Genomic DNA, 13,513 nt, shown 5'->3' with positions numbered 1-13,513 from the left:
TTGCTCCGGCCACCGCCGCCGTCCAATGGCGCCGAAGAAGACGCCGAAGGGAAAGTAGGGTTTGTTTGGCGTGGAGTTCTCCGATGTTGGGCGGCGTTGGTTGGTCGGCACGTATCCCACCACCGACAAGGTCGCGCATGCTTATGACATGGCGATGTGGCATGCCGGACAACCGAAGACGGACCTCAACTTCCCAGAGATTGAGACCCGGGCGGTGGCAGAGTGGCTCGTGCCGCAGGGCATCCGGATGGAGGAGATGTCGCTGAAGAAGAAGAAGAAGAAGAAGAAGAAGAAGAAGAAGAAGAAGAAGAAGAAGAAGAAGAAGAGACTGGCGGTTGTCGTCACTCTCTCAAGAGCGACGAGGTAGCTATGGCTCAGTTTGCACGGGAGCATCCCAAGTACGTCCAGGCGGAGCAGGAGTTCCACTGGAAGCGTGATGCTGATGAGAAGAGAAAGAAGGAGGACAAGGCCGTCCCCTCGATGGTGATCCCCATCGAGTCATCGTTGGGGGAGGACGAGGAGTTCTGGGGCTCTCGGATAACTCCGAAGAGTCGTACTGGATGCCCTCGGACAAAGAGTAGTTTTGCTAGTTTAAATTTATGTCATGTATGTTTGAATTTGATGTTTGAACTATGTTGATATGAAGTAGTAGTTGGTTGTCTTCCGAATTTTACATCTTTGTTTTGGACCATCAGTTGGAGTTGCTCTTTTACATCTCCGTTTTGGACCATCTGTTGGAGTTGATCCTTGTTCGGAGATGTAAAAAACACTTTTTGGTGATGTAAATTTTTACATCACCGGTTTGGAGCACCAAAATATACATTATCTATTGAAGATGCTCTTAGAGGCTATATCATGGAAATCGGTTGGCTTTGAAATAATGTGGTAGGTAGCGAGACCGAATGATTGCGTCGCGACATTTAGCAAGCAAAACTAGTAATGATATCCAAGGTAATGACCATCCCTGCATGTTATCCCGCTTTGAAGAAGATCGTTACTCCAAACTTTAGATGTGTAGTCAAACTAAATCCTCGCACTTTGTATCACTAAGGGAAGTTATCGCGGATCAAACGATATAGTGAACATACACTCACTACAGGAATTAGGCACTTTGCCGTTAGCCATGCCTGACGGCAAAGGCATGTCAGGCAGACGGCAAAGGGCTTTGTCCCCAGCCAGCAGATGGCAACAGGTACGGCTGAATAGGCTACAGCAAAGGCCTCTTTGCCGTCTTCTGGCGTACGGCAATGATGCAAAGGTCATTGCCGTCTGCTGGCAGACGACAAAGAGCCTGGACAGCACACGTGGCAGTTCAGGTCCGTTAAGTGGTTAATGGTGTGCTTTGTCGTCATCTGGCAGACAGCAAAGGCGTTTGCATCTTTGCCGTCGGCCAACAGATAGCAAAGATGCAAAGTCGTTTGTCGTCTGCTGGCTGACGGCAAATCTACCAAATAGGCCAGCCCAACACACCCCAGGTTGCATAGGAGCTGCCACGTGGCAGCTTTGCCGGCTGCTAGCTGACGACAAAGACCTTTGTCAAAGTGGCTATATAGCCCCTGTTTTTTCTGTTTTTTCTTAAATTCATTCAATTTGACAGAATTTCACATATATATCGTGATATAAACAAGATGGTACTAATAGCAATGTTCATGCGTCGTAAAACGGATCGTCCCCGTACGGCGGCCACATGTCGGCGGCGATTTTCAGCTCTACGCTCTCCGCCTTCGGCCAGCTCCTTGCTTCGAGACGAGGCGTCCTCTGCATCGTAGTCATCTTGAGTTGCTGGCTCCTTCGGGATCAAGTTGACCTCCATCTTGCTCTGCCATGGAAGATCTTCAGTCCTTGTCATATGTGTTTTCCATGTTGTGCTCCTACTGCCGTACGGCGGCAACATGTCGGTGGCGAGGTACAGCTCTATGCTCTCCGCCTTCGGCTAGCTCCTTGCTTCTGGACGAGGCGTCCTCTGCATCATACTCATCTTGGTTGCTGGCTCCTCATTCGGGATCGATTTTACCTCCATCTTGCTCTGCCATGGAAGGATCTTCAGTCCCCTGGTATATGTGTTTTCCGTGTTGTGCTCCTACTGCCCTGCTGTGTGTGTCATTGGTGACATGACATGTGCACTCTATATGTAGATGAAGCGGGCGGTTGCAGGCTGCTGCTGGCTACATGCAGAGGAGGATTAGGATTGCATAAAGGATAAGGAGAGCTCACTTGATTTGTTTGGGTCTCAATTAGTTAAACCGCGAATTGATATTTGTTTCTTGGTGCAGGAACTTCAAGGCAACAAAGGCAGTAGGCTTCATGGTAACACATTCTCTGATTTTCTTTCCAAATCTGAAACTATTTGGCCCCTAAATTGTAGTCCCCTCGAGAAAGTCACAGTATTGATGGTCTGGTCTATGGATGTTGACAAGTTTGATTGCAGACGGGACCGCAAAGAAAGTGCAGTGCTCACCGTTGTAGATATCTGCAGGGCAACATCAAATTTCAGTGAGAAGAACATGGCCAGGCAGGGAGCTTCATGCATCATTGCATGGGAATTCTTTACTATTGTGAATTGTTTTTGTTTCTTGGAGACACTAACCGTAGCTTCTTATTAGTGCCTAGCATGGTAAAAGAGCAACGTTGTTGTGCCTTTCTTGGAATCAGGTTCTTCTATTCCATATGGCCACTCTCTTCCGCGAGCGCTGTCTCTGTCAAAAGTTTAGTGAACAGTGCCTGCCGGAGTCGCAGGACACCTGTTACCCGGAGGAGCAATATTTACGGACACCGCACGACGTGGCCGACCCCGCCGGCTGCACCTGGTACACGCTCACGCGCATCAACTATACTGACAGTGTCGACGGCGACCCACGGACTTATGGCGTGCCAGAGGTGTCGCTGCTGCTCACCGCCGAGCTGCGTCAGTCCAACAACTCCACCTATGAGCACATGTTCGTGCGCAAGGTCGCGCCTGACTGCCTTGGCCCGCTCATGGTCATCGCAGACACTGTCATCTTCAAAGATTGATCGATGTCTTTCTCTGCACCATAGCTGCACGTAGGAGGTACGTTCTGGCACCATATTGCTGAAAAGTTTCAGAGGTTCTACACATCACTTCTTCTTGTTAATGCTCGTGAGCCATGCATGCCATGTTAATCACAAATTTGTAGCCGATAGATGGTGGAAACATATTGCGAATGTCACTTCACTCCCTGAATTCGTTTGAGATGCTGCAGCATCTTATGAGACAAGTTGATTGAAGAACATTGAATACTTAATTTGGGAAAATCTCCTACCTGATTTAGTTTCCGAATGTAAGCATGTTGCTTCATGTAATTAGTGAAGAAATCAGCAACTTGACTAACTAGCTTCTTCAATCAGATTTAAATCTTTTTTTTGCGAACTTCAATCAGATTTAAATCATGGTTCATGTATTTGAAGAATTTTATTTTCACAAGTGACATCTGACAAAAAGGTGTCTAATGGCATGGCCAAGGTTGATTCTTTTGATACTGGCATGATTATGTTTTTAATTCCATGGAGCTTCGTAATTACAGCCTATAATTCTACACTTACTACTACGATGAGCTATAAGTCATTGTTGTCGGATTTAGGGTTCCGGCAGACCCTCGAGGTTCGAACACTAGGGTGCGCGCGGAGGTTTCGCCTTCTACCTACCTGTTCCTCACCGAAAATCACCGAATTGTCTACCCCGACCGCTTCATCTACTCCGACAACCGCGGGCGACATTGGCCCCGCGCTGATTGGCGCCGCAGCCGTCGTCGAGTCCTTCTCTGCTGGCCTCTCCGACTTTTTCGACATGGCGTACAACTCGTGCAGGTCCAGACTACGCATGCCCGGTGATGGCAACACCACCGCGTGTCTTCGTCCACGACGTGTCCCCGGGCCTGGCAAGCCTGGTGCGGCGCTTCTTCAACTTCGTCTTCATCCGTCTACGCATGCCCAGTGCTGGCAACACCAACGAGTGCCTTCGTCTATGATGTGTCCCCAGGGTTGGCAACCCCGGCGCGACGCGTCGTCAACATCATCTACTTCTTGATGCACCACTACATCGACAACACTGCGCCCATGACTAACTCGGTGCCTCCTTGCGCCTGCAGCTCCATCGTGACTTCCTCGACACCGGCTACCCCGACTCGACATCGACCACGACATTCTTCGCACGGCTACCTCGACCACGACTCCACCACCCATGCTCTCGGCTACATCGACAAACGGCATAAAGGGCTACCGCCTGCTTGAGCAACCTCGTCAGTTTTCACTCCAGCCACGACTCCGCGATGCATCGACCGTTACGACCGTGTGTGTTTGTGTGTGTGTGTGGGGGGGGGGGGTCCGTCAGCTTGCCTTCGGATTCTTCTCCAGTCTCACCGTCTGCATCGCTACCGTTGTGACTGCGGGGGGATGTTGAGTATCGTGATTATTAGGAAAGACGAGATAGACTAGGATTTGTTCTGGCTTGTCTTGTACTCCAAGTAGATCATTGTACTCCTATATATATAGCCACGAGGCTCAAGCAATACAACAACTATTCCACCAGTCATCTCTCTCCCTTCTAACAGGTTCCATTCAGGATTATGATCTTTATATGGTGCCTATGACGGGGCTGATTCTAACTAGAGATAATTTAGCCAAGCGCAACTGCCAAGGTAGCAAATGGTGTTTTTTTGTGATCAACATGAAACAATACACCAACTTTTGTAGTAGTAATTGGAGATTAGTTCACGTATCTGATTTGATTAAAATCCATCTTTTGTAGTAGTGTTTGATTTCCATCCTTTCTAGTCTATAGAGTCAACTCAAATTAGCATTCTGAGTAAAAAGATATGCACTTCGTCCATACAGGAAAGAGCAACTTGTTTAGGTTGCCTACAAACTAATGCAAGATGTACGAGCAAGTGGGCATTTACTAGATGGGAAGACTTGGCTAGAAGTGGTACTTCCTCCGATCCATATTAGTTGCCGTTGAAACGGATGTATTTCAGTGCTAGATACATTCATTCAAGCAACAAATAATATGAATCGGAGGGAGTATTATATTTTTCCTATTCCTGCATTTTGAGAATTGTGTGAATCAAAGAAGGCCATGAGAGTTAAGACTTGGTCATACGCCAAAAATAAAATCGTGTCGATCTGGCCAACGAATCAAGCAAGCCAGGTCTTCGCTCGGAAGTTGCACTGCATTGGTTGACAAATGGAGTACACCTACTAGTACAAGTTGTGTACTACCTCCGTCTCGGTGAATAAGTCATTCGCGTAGTTCTAGGTCGACGATTTAACTATCTAAATATGTATTATATGTGACAAAAAATATATATTTAGAAACTACATCCATGTACAAATCTAGTGATATACTTTTCATGACATATAACTTATATTTAATTCCTCAAATCAATGACCTAGAACTACGCGAATGACTTATTCACCTAGACGGGGTAGTACTTGGTTGTCGTTAAGTCTCCATCAACTGGTTGAGATTGATCTAAGTCTTCTCTTACTTAATGCTCATTACTATCTTGAGTAGAGAATTAATTGCACAGCAGTGATACACTTAAGGTGGTCTGCCACACGCCATGACCTTACACATCACACTGAGACAGCCAACCTCCGTCCAGACGATTGCGCAACGCTAGTCTGTCAGTAGCAACGAGGGCCACCGACATAGGATGATTAGTCAATACCACTTCTAACCAAGTCTTCCCATCTAGTAAATGCTGACTCGCTTGTACATCTTGCAAGTTGCAACCACAGGAATTTGGATCCAAGAGTGTTCGATGGCACAGTAAAAAAAGGTTATAAAAAGAGTTTAGAGTGGATGTAAACTTTCAATTCACTGAAAATCCTATAAAATTACTTTGAATAAAAGTGCCCTTAGTATCATACCCCTCTGATCAACAAACAAATCAACAACCAGTTGGAAAGGCAAGACTTCACGCCAACCAGTACGTAACTTGTAGTATACTCAATTTGTCAACTAATGGAGAGTACAATTTTTCGAGGTACAATTTGCAATAGAGGAGATCTGCACTAGACTCGAGAAGATTCTTTTCTCTTCTACATGTTCTCGTATGACCAAGTCTCATCATACATTGGGAGCTGACACCTAGAAGTACTTGCTCTCTACGATGGATGAATTAATTGGATCATGTATAGATGCTTGTCACAATCTACAACTGACAGTTGGTACTCTGGAATGTATTCACTTGGTGCAGTGGGCTGATTATGTGTGCTCCGAATTATGGAGGGGGGAATCCGAAGCACTCCCTCTGTAAAGAAATATAAGAGCATTTAGATCACTACTTTAGTGATTTAAACGCTGTTATATTTCTTTACGGAAGGAGTACCAATTAATTACTCCCTCCAGTCGGGTTAATAGGGTTGGCATGGGTTTTTAGATCCTCAATTTGCCTAACGAAACAAGTGTTATATACCGTCAAAAGAATATCATTGGATTCGTATTGGAATAAAGTTTCCAAACATATATTTTTGGTGGCATATACCATACACTCCCTCAGTCCGTGAAAAAGTGTACTTATACCTTTTGTGCTAAGTCAAAGTTTTAAAATTTTAACCAACTTTATAGAAAACTGTAAAAGCATGTATGACATCAAATTTGTATATCATCAAAGTACATTTCAAAATGAATCTACTAATATTAATTTAGTGCCATAAATGTTGATACTTCTCCTATAAAGTTTGTCAAAATCTAACATTGACTTAGGATAAAAGCTAGGTGTACACTTATTCATGGACGTTGGGAGTAGTGTGTTAGTCAAATGTATGACCTAGGAGCACGTGCATGCCCTATGCAACCGTTTGGAGGGAGCTTGCATGTTTTAGTGTGATGTGTAAGTTCATGGCGTGTGGCAATAATTTAATGAGGAGAGAGATGAATTGAATAGCATAGCTAGTTACTCATATTTATGGGTAACATAACACATAGCAAGACAAGATGAGTCTATAACCTAATAAATGAAGTGTTATATGGCATCACACATATGTTAGGCTGGCCATAGTGGGAGTAACATAAGTAGTATCATGCACTTGGGACTCGCAAACATGCTTATGTGGCAGACAATTAAAGAAGAGAGAGATGGTTATAGTAACATAGGTAGATACCGTAACATAATAAATGTGATGCTACTATGTGTCATGCATGGCAATAAATGAGACCACCTATGATACTAATCTATAATACTATGCACTATAGAGATAGTAACATAGACTAGTAACATATGCATGTTACTAGTCTAAGTTACTCCCCACTATGACCAGCCTTACCCCCACTATAGAGATACTAGTAAAATAGACTAGTAACATATGGATGTTACTAGTCTAAGTTACTCCCCACTATGGGTAGTTAGGAAGACTTAGACTAGTATCAGCCAATGGATGGAGGGGCAAGACTTCACCACAACCAAGTACACAACTTGTACTAGGACTACTCCTTTTCTCAACCAATAAAGTATATGATTTTTCAAGGTGCAGTTTCCAAGCGGAGACCTGCTCTTGCTTGATTTGTTGGCCAGATCGAGAAGAATTTAGTTTTCATGTACGACCAAGTCTTAAGTCTTTGGGCCTTTTTGATTCACGCATGATTCAAAATATGAAGGGCTAGAAAAAACATATGATTGAAATGATATGTTCTCTTGTACCCTATATGTTTAGAAAACCATACTAGGAATTAGGATCCAGGAGTGTTTGATGCCATAGATTTTTTTTAAAACAAATAGGTTTGAGTGGATGTAAATGTTCCTCCAAAACGGTGTGCAATGCACTTCTTAGGAATTTTTCTTAAGGGTCCATTCCTGTGAACCAAACTACATATGTAGGGAAAATTCATAAGGATCCGAATCCTATTTAAATCCTATGAAATTCCTTTGAATCAAAGAACTTAGGCCCCATTCGGGGATCCACCAGCTTCAAGGATGTGCGGAGCGGCTGTTTTCCCGCTCCAAAACATGGAACTACAGCTCCGCCCTTAGAATCATACTCCTCTGATCAATAAATAAATCAACGAAAAGATTGAAGGGGGAGATGGAAAGGGAAGACTTCGCAACAACCAATTACTCAACTCGTACTAGGGGGACTCTATTTGATAACCACTTGAGTATACACTTTCCAAGGTGCAGTTTCCGATAAGAGACCTGCGCACTAGTAGAAAACAGGGCTTTGCTTCGGGCCTGACCAGCCCATTAGTCTCGGTTCTTCACAAACCGGGACCCATGGGGGGCATTAGACCCGGTTCATGAGCCTAGGGGGGGCGGTCGGGGCCTCGTGGGCATTGGTCCCGGGTCGTCTGGACCCATTTGTCTCGGTTCTAGGCACGAGCCGGACCAATGGGCCGAGCTCCTGGCCCACATCCATTGGTACCAGTTCGTGCGTTGAACCGGTATAGAAGGGGGGTTTAGTCCCGGTTTATGCCATGAACCGGGACAAATAATTTGCCTATATATACCCATCGCCGCGGCAGAGCACTCTGTTTTTTCTGGACGGCGAGGGGAGGGCATTTGGGTGCTCTAGCTCACCTCCTATGCACATGAGGTGTTCGATGAAATGTCCAAGCCACACTAGTTAATCTTTCTCCTCTCGAAGGTCGACCTTGAAGCTCTATTTTTCCCGAGATTTGTCTAGATTTAGCGGTCCATCACACCCCGTCCCCGTTTTCACCGCCATTGATCGCCCACGCCGATGTCGTCTCCGACACCACCGTGGTGAGCCTCTTGTTCTTATCTTCTTTCTGATTTTCTTACTTTAGATAGATACTTGTCTGGTTTTCTTACTTTAGATAGATACTTGTCTGATTTTCTTCCTTTTGACACACATAATTATATATAATGCATGCAGATGAACCGACAATGGATGTATGGTGACAGACACACCTCCGAGTACATTAAGGGCGTGCATGATTTTCTCGAAGTGGCTGAGGCAAACAAGCAGAATGATTTTATGTGTTGTCCATGCCCTAAATGTGGGAATACGAAGTCTTACTCTGACCGAAAAATCCTTGACACCCACCTGCTTTACAAGGGTTTCATGCCACACTATAATGTTTGGACGAGGCACGAAGAAATAGAGGTTATGATGGAAGACGGCGAAGAAGAAGAGGACGATGACAACTATGTGCCCCCTGAATACGGTGATGCTGCACGTGGGGAGCTGCTGAAGATCAAGAGGAACCAGACTATGTGCCCGATGATGCTGCAACGGGGGAAGCTACTGAAGATCAAGAGGAACCAGACGATGTGCCCGATGATGATGATCTCTGTCGGGTCATTGTCGATACAAAGACGCAATGCGAAAGTCAAAAGGAGAAGCTGAAGTTCAATCGCATGTTAGACGATCACAAAAAAGGGTTGTACCCCAATTGCGAAGATGGCAACACAAAGTTGGGTACCATACTGGAATTGTTGCAGTGGAAGGCAGAGAATGATGTGCCTGACAAAGGATTTCATAAGATACTGAAAATATTGTAGAAGAAGCTTCCAAAGGATAACGAATTGCCTGACAGTACGTACGCAACAAAGAAGGTCGTATGCCCTCTAGGATTGGAGGTGCAGAAGATACGTGCATGCCCTAATGACTGCATCCTCTACTGCGGTGCGTCCAAGGATTTGATCGCATGCTCTGTATGCGGTGCATTGCGGTATAAGATCAGACGAGATGACCCTGGTGATGTTGACGGCGAGCCCCGCAGGAAGAATGTTCCCGCGAAGGTGATGTGGTATGCTCCTATAATACCACGGTTGAAACGACTGTTCAGAAACAAAGAGCATGCCAAGTTGACGCGATGGCACAGTGAGGACCGTAAGAAAGACAGGAAGTTGAGAGCACCCGCTGACGGGTCGCAATGGAGAAAAATCGAGACAAAGTACTGGGCTGAGTTTGCACGTGACCCAAGGAACGTATGGTTTGGTTTAAGTGCGGATGGCATTAATCCTTTCGGGGAGCAGAGCAGCAATCACTACACCTGGCCCGTGACTCTATGTACGTATAACCTTCCTCCTTGGATGTGCATGAAGTGGAGGTTCATTATGATGCCAGTTCTCATCCAAGGCCCTAAGCAACCCGACAATGACATTGATGTGTACCTAAGGCCATTAGTTGAAGAACTTTTACAGCTATGGAACGGAAACGGTGTACGTGTGTGGGATGAGCACACACATGAGGAATTTGACCTGCACGCGTTGCTGTTTGTAACCATCAACGATTGGCCCACTCTCAGTAACATTTCAGGATAGACAAACAAGGGATACCACACATGCACACACTATTTAGCTGACACCAAAAGTATATACCTGGACAAATGCAGGAAGAATGTGTACCTGGGCCATCGTCAATTTCTTCCGACCAACCATCAATGTCAAAAGAAAGGCAAGCATTTCAAAGGCGAGGCAGATCACCGGAAGAAGCCCGCCATGCGTAACGGTGATCACGTACTTGCTATGGTCAATGATTTAAAAGTAATCTTCGGAAAGGGCCCGGCGGACTATCTATTCTGAGTGATGTTGCAGGACATGCACCCATGTGGAAGAAGAAATCTATATTTTGGGACCTACCCTACTGGAAAGACCTAGAGGTCCGCTCTTTGATCGACATGATGCACATGATGAAGAACCTTTGCGTGAAACTGCTAGGCTTCTTGGGCATGTATGGGAAGACAAAAGATACAGTTGAGGCACGGGACGACCGGCAATGTTTGCATGAAAAAGACGACATGCCTCCAAAGCAATATGAAGGTCCTGCCAGCTACGCTCTTACCAAAGAAGAGAAGGAAATCTTCTTTGAATGCCTGCTTAGTATGAAGGTCCCGACTGGCTTCTCATCGAATATAAAGGGAATAATAAATATGGCAGAGAAATAGTTCCAGAACCTAAAGTCTCATGACTGCCACGTGATTATGACGCAACTGCTTCCAGTTGCATTGAGGGGGCTTCTACCGGAAAAGGTCTGATTAGCCATTGTGAAGCTATGTGCATTCCTTAATGCAATCTCTCAGAAGGTGATCGATCCAGAAATCATACCAAGGCTAAGGAGTGTTGTGGTGCAATGTCTTGTCAGTTTCGAGCTGGTGTTCCCACGATCCTTCTTCAATATCATGACGCACGTCCTAGTTCATCTAGTTGACGAGATTGTCATTCTGGGCCCTGTATTTCTACACAATATGTACCCCTTGGAGAGGTTCATGAGAGTCCTAAAGAAATATGTCCATAACCGCGCTTGGCCAGAAGGAAGCATCTCCACGGGCCATCAAACAGAGGATGTCATTGGGTTTTGTGTTGACTTCATTCCTGGCCTTAAGAAGATAGGTCTCCCTGAATCGCGGTATGAGGGGAGACTGACTGGAAAAGGCACGCTTGGAGGGGACTCAATAATATGCACGGACGGATATTCTTGGTCTCAAGCACACTACACAGTACTAATGAACTCTACCTTGGTGACCCCGTATGTCGATGAACACAAGAACAGTCTGCGCTCCAAACACCCAGAGCGGTGCAACGACTGGATTACAAGTGAACACATCAGGACTTTCAGCAGTTGGTTGGAAACACGTCTCGGAGGTGAGAACACTGTTTGTGCTGAGTTGTACTCGTTGTCCAGGGGACCATCTTCGACTGTATTGACTTACAAAGGATACGAGATAAATGGGAATACATTTTACACGATCGCTCAAGATCAAAAGAGCACCAACCAAAACAACGATGTCCTCTTTGATGCAACAATCGAGAGGGGAAAGGACACATATAATGGTTACTTAGTGGACATATGGGAACTTGATTACTGACATGATTTTAAGGTCCCTTTGTTTAAGTGCAAATGGGTCAATCTATCAGGAGGCGGGGTATAGGTAGACCCATAGTACGGAATGAAAACAGTGGATCTGAACAATCTTGGGTACACTGATGAACCGTTCGTCCTAGCCAATGATGTGGCACAGGTTATCTATGTGAAGGACATGTCTACCAAACCAACAAAAAGAAAAGATAAGGAAGTGAATACATCATACGATGAGCCAAAGCGCCACATAGTTCTTTCAGGAAAAAGGGACATCTTGGGAGTGGAGGGCAAGACAGACATGTCCGAAGATTATGAAAAGTTTCATGAAACTCCTCCCTTCAAAGTCAAGGCTGACCCAAGCATCCTGATAAATGATGAAGAATATCCATGGTTATGGCACAATAAGGAAAGGACACGAGAGAAGAAAAATTGAAGACTTTCTCCACAACTATTATGATGATACCATGCCAACTTTCAACCTTTCCGTAGTTCATTTGAAATGTTTGTTGTAACAGACAATTTTCCGTATGAAATCCTGATACTTCGAAAGAGATTGTCCGTTTTTACACGAAGTGCATCTAATTTTTGCCGTAAACCTCTCAACTTTCTTGCACATGCTATGTGGATGAAATGATGATACCATGCCAACTTTCAACCTTTTCAGAGTTCATTTGAAATGCTTTTCAATTTCAGGGTCTTATAGCTCAAAATAATCAGTAAATGCATGAAAAATAACAAATGAAGTCAAAAAGGGTTGAAAATTGATGATGTGGCTTTGAATGGTGCATTTTGAACATACAAAAAGTCAGGAGTTCAAATAGGTTTTAAAAAATGAAATCCCTTTGTAACAGACAAGTTTCCGTATGAAATCCTGATACTTCGATAGAGATTGTCCGTTTTGTACACGAATTGCATCCAGTTTTTACCGTAACCCTCTCAACTTTCTTGCACATGCTATGTGGATGAAATGATGATACCATGCCAACTTTCAACCTTTCAGAGTTCATTTGAAATGCTTTTCAATTTCAGGGTCTTATAGCTCAAAATAATCAGTAAATGCATGAAAAATAACAAATGAAGTCAGAAAGGGTTGAAAATTGATGATGTGGCTTTGAATGGTGCATTTTGAACACACAAAAAGTCAGGATTTCAAATAAGTTTTAAAAAATGAAATCCCTTTGTAACACACAAGTTTCCGTATGAAATCCTGATACGTCGAAAGAGATTGTTCGTTTTGTACACGAAGTGCATCCAGTTTTTGTCGTAACCCTCTCAACTTTCTTGCACATGCTATGTGGATGAAATTATGATACCTTGCCAACTTTCAACCTTTTCATAGTTCATTTGAAATGCTTTTCAATTTCAGAGTATTATAGCTCAAAATAATCAGTAAATGCATGAAAAATAACAAATGAAGTCAGAAAGGGTTGAAAATTGATGATGTGGATTTGAATGGTGCATTTTGAACACACAAAAAGTCAGGAGTTCAAATAAGTTTAAAAAAATGATATCCCTTTGTAACAGACGAGTTTCCGTATAAATCATGATACTTCGAAATAGATTGTCCGTTTTGTACACGAAGTGCATCCAGTTTTTGCCGTAGCCCTCTCAAATTTCATGCATATGCTATGTGGTTGAAATGATGATACCATGCCAAATTCCAACCTTTTCAGAGTTCATTTGAAATGATTTTCAATTTCAAGGTCTTATAGCTCAAAATAATCAGTAC

Source organism: Triticum aestivum, chromosome 2B (assembly GCF_018294505.1).
Source record: "Triticum aestivum cultivar Chinese Spring chromosome 2B, IWGSC CS RefSeq v2.1, whole genome shotgun sequence".
NCBI classification, from domain to species: Eukaryota; Viridiplantae; Streptophyta; class Magnoliopsida; order Poales; family Poaceae; genus Triticum; species Triticum aestivum.
This window is presented reverse-complemented; position numbering follows the sequence as displayed.